General features: G+C 43.7%; 1 long non-coding RNA gene across 1 annotated transcript; it reads left to right on the top strand.

Annotated features, from left to right (window-relative positions):
* Nucleotides 1-2,337: 2,337 nt before the first annotated feature.
* On the top strand, nucleotides 2,338-3,273 carry LOC147197853 (uncharacterized). Its single transcript, XR_015102307.1, has 3 exons — nucleotides 2,338-2,568; nucleotides 3,003-3,059; nucleotides 3,132-3,273. It is a non-coding gene; the product is annotated as an uncharacterized LOC147197853 (long non-coding RNA).
* Nucleotides 3,274-4,435: the final 1,162 nt, after the last annotated feature.

The following is a 4,435-nucleotide window of genomic DNA, read 5'->3' as shown; positions in this document are numbered from 1 at the left end:
GAAAAACATGGACCAATAAAATGAATGAGTCTTTCGCTGAGGTCCAATGAGATTGGATGACGAATCAGAACTTCCGCTCTTTTGCCGTAGCGGGGAAAAATGTGTTACCCGGCAACAGTCGACCAATAAAATGAATGAGTAGTATACAGGGGTCCAATGAAATTGTATGATTACCGGTAATCACAACTTCCTTATTTCCGTCTTTCTTCTGATCAACATGGAGAATACCAGACGAAAAGCATATGATGCAGCTTTTAAACTAAAAGCGATCACTCTGGCAGTTAAAGAAGGAAATTGAGCTGCTGCCCGTAATCTTGGCATAGACGAGTCGATGGTGCGAAGGTGGAGGCTCCGGCAAGAAGAACTGAGCCAGTGTAAAAAGACAACCAAAGCTTTTAAAGGTTTTAAAGGTGGGCCGTCGTGGTGTTATAGATTCATGAAATGGAAGCCTGTCTATTAGGGCACGCACGATGTTGTGTCAGCAGCTCCCTCCCAATTACGAGGACAAACTTGCTTCGTTCCGCACATTCACACAAACAAAGATAGCGGAGAATTCCATCAGCCCACATGAAATAATAAATATGGACAAACACCCTCTGACATTTGATTTGCCTCTCACTCGGACTGTAATTAATAAAAAAGGTGACTCCCCGTCATACTGAAAACAAGCGGCCACGAGAGAACACATTTTACCTGTGTTTTGAGCCGCGCAGCATCGGGCCTTAAGCTGCCAACGATGATCATTTTTAAGCGGCTGACTATAGAAATAATTTCATACATCTTTTCCCATTTATATGATTTGCATTATTCTATTTAAGCCTAGTGGGCTGCAGTATTTCTCCTCGTAATTACGCAAATGCACATCAAGATCTCTCTTTGTCTGGCCTCTTATTGTGTGTTTCAGCGTAATTTCGTTGTGCAAATGCATTTATCATGCTCATAAAAATATGGAGATTATTTTAACCTTAAGAAATATTGCGTTCTTTTTCTGCGGGGGTTCAGCCGGCGACCGCGTCAGCCGCCTCACCTGGAGGCGCTCCACGACGGCTGGGACGCAGAAGCGAACACCCGCCTACTCATTGGCCAGCGGTTTATAGTACGGTGCGGCGCATATAAATACAAAATTGATTTTTCTTCATAAATCTGAGCATGCGGCTCTTAATCAGGTGGGGACTGTACCCCGGAATTTACGGTAATTAATTAATTTTTAATGTGGTCAGATTTTTGTGATTAATCGAGAGTTCACATTGACGTTATTTTCTGTCTCAACTTCAGAACGCTTCTTGTTGCTATTCTGAGAGAGTTTGAATTCTCTCTGAGTGAACTCATCGTTACCTGAAGAAATTATCTTCAACACTTTTATTTGAACAATACAGTATTTGAAATCCAAATCAGAAACGAGCATATATTATTTGAAGAGCTTTTATTTTGAAGGTGGCCAACGCCGCTGGCTGGCAGCACGTTACTGGAATGCAGAGTATATACAATCGCTGGCTTGATTGCAGTCTCGGACTGGGGCGCGAGGATGGACAGACACTCTTTCCCAAATTCTCCTGAATTTGTAGTCAACGTGCTCAAACCTCCACTCGGGGTGTCCACCATCATCTCGCTGGACCAAAACATCTTTCGTTGAAGCTTCGTGTCCGATTAACTCATTTACACCCTTTGACGTATAAATACGTCAATTAGCGCATAGCCATTCCCTCCCCATGACGTATTAATACGTCAATCACGTGTTTTCATGGGGGAGGGTGCAAGAGAGTCCGATGCAACTTCTCGCCACAGGATTAGGCTTGACGGCAATGTTAAATAGCAAAAAAATGGCCATCGGGTGACAGTGGTGCAAAGATCAACCAGGATCACGCAGCAGAAGTAGTAGAAAGGGCGTATAGTGAAGGAGGGGCGTATGTCCCTTTATTTGTCCCCAGTGTGGGACAAATAAAGATATAAAAGATATAAAAAGATATAAAGATATAAAGATATAAAGATATAAAAATATCTTATATCTTATGTGGATTGTGGATTGGAACATTAGCAACTAGCAACGATGGAGAAAAGGAAATAACTAACTAAAAATGATTTTTTTTTTCGGTATAAAAGCGTCCTCGAAACAAAACAACAAAGGAGATGGTGTTTGTGTGGAAGAGAAAATGACGCTTCAATCACTAATCGAAAGCGGCACCCGTCAAACGAACGTCGGCCTGCACAAACATGGCGTGCTACACGCAGCCCGCGTAGCTCACGCCGAGTTTCGAGTTCATCTGATGAAGATGAACTTGCTCCACGTCAGCGATCATCGCTTGGCAGAGCATTTTGTGCCTCCCGATGCCCCACGTCACCCACAAATCGTCTCCCCGGCGACTTCCAGCGATGACGGCAAAGAGGCTGCATTGCTTCGCATGGCCGACGCCGGGCACACGTCAGCGGTTCGTTGGAATCGTCTCGTAAAGACGACGGCGAAAACGATGAATTGGAGAGCGATTTGGATCCCGATGTCGGACGAATATGTGCCTTCGGACATAACGGAAAGCAGCTGAGAGTCCTCGCCAGAGCCGCTGGAACGAGGAGGTAACTGCTGACTAGCTTGCAAGTTCCCATTCAAAACTTCATCACTTCTTATGCCTCCTCAAGTCACTTTTATGTACCGCTACATTCCCCGCTATACTATGAAGTTGCCAGTAACACTAATCATTTATGTACGGTTGATGCGTCTCGTAGATGTGGATGAAAATATGCGCTGACTTGCATGTCGCCATAGGTTTAAAAAAAAAAAACAGGACACATTTGGTCCGCTCAGCTCTGCTAAAACCACTAGTGTTAAATTCATATTCCATTTCATTTCAAATTGGATGCTGAGCAACGTGGAATGAATGGTGTAAATAGCAGTGTGCGAGCATGTATGTGTGTGTGTGTGAGAGATGTTGAAATGTAAGTGGAAAGCAACAATAAAAAAAATAGAAAAATAAAAGTGTGGTAATTGTACATACTTCTATACATTACAGATTGTCCAACCAGAAGCCAAAAGATGACGACTCCTCGCTTTGGTGGTGGAAAGAAAGGTAAATAAAATTATTGTACCTCACTCTGCAGCAAGATATATTTGCAACTTTTTATATTTCTATAATTTATAGGTCGTGCATCTGGACGTGGTGGGATGAATCGATGTGGTGACAAACTGGATGGAAGCCAAAAACCATCTTCTCCACAGCTGCACTTTTGTTCATAGTTCAATAGTTTTGTTGTGTGCAAATAAATTATTTTGCTACAAAAACATTATTTGTAATGTTCTTTTGTAGGAGGAACACATTATCGAGGTATTTGAGCTGCCACAAAAGCAAAAAAATAGTGTAAAACTTGAAATGATGCTTGAAATGCATGCTTTTACAAAAAGCTCATTTTCTGTGGATTTCTGCAGAAAATCGGCCTTTTCCATAAAACTTAGCAGTTTTCTAATGCTGATTGCCAACGAACGGAGAAAGATAGAAACAAACGTTTTTTTCTGCTGAAAGAAGAGAGTCTCACCTTTCTTTTGACAGGTTGCATGTATATATAGACATAGGACAGAAAATTCTGTGGGCCTTGCAAATCTGTCAAAATTCAGTAAAATGTGAGGGATTGAGGGGGTTGCTCCAGTGAAAAGGGGTGGTATTCAATGAGTTAAAGTCGTCTCGATGTATGTTGGTGTTTCTCGGCCTAGTTAGCCAAACGCTAACACAGAGCCGCCTGTCATCTACACACCGCAGAGATCGTCAGCGTAAAGTGTTGTTGTATTGTTCATGTGAACTGTGTACGCAAGAAGGACATCAGAATACGAGGAGGAACTTTGTAGAGAAAAACTGACTACAAAGTGACTCTACTGACGCCAACGCAACCTTCTCTTCCTCCTCCAGAGAAGGACCATCTCACCAAACCCCCACACAACCCACTGGCACCACCTTTGTTGACAACACCACAAATGATAACGGCAAATGTCTGCTTTTCCTCTGCCATTCAAATAACCTCTGCATCACCGACACCTGGTTCCCTCGCAAGCAGATCCATCACTGGACCTGGTAGAGTCCTGATGGAAGAACCCGGAAGGCGATAGACAACATCTCCAGTCGCTGGCGATGCTCCGTCACCAACTGCAGGGTCTTCAGAGGAGCACAGCTGGGCAATACAGACCACTGCCTGTTGGTTGCCCAGCTATGACTTAAAATACGAGCAGACCCATCTACCAGGCCACAACCACGCTTAATGTCTTCCAGACTCTGTGACCCCACCACTGCCTCTGCATATCGCCGGTCCATCACCAATGCCTTCACCGCCCTGGCCAATGATGACATCGCGGACTGGGAGACTTTCAAACTAAAGGTCTAGGTAAAAGATCTTTTCCCAAACAACCATGGATCTCACAACTGACCCTCAACATCATTGACCGCCGCCATGATGTCTG

The sequence above is a fragment of the Hippocampus guttulatus genome, chromosome 11, assembly GCF_054856545.1.
Source record: "Hippocampus guttulatus isolate MCC_2025c chromosome 11, RoL_Hgut_1.0, whole genome shotgun sequence".
Taxonomy (NCBI): domain Eukaryota; kingdom Metazoa; phylum Chordata; class Actinopteri; order Syngnathiformes; family Syngnathidae; genus Hippocampus; species Hippocampus guttulatus.
The sequence above is the reverse complement of the archived record's forward strand: the minus strand, read 5'-3'. Positions and strand labels throughout refer to the sequence as shown.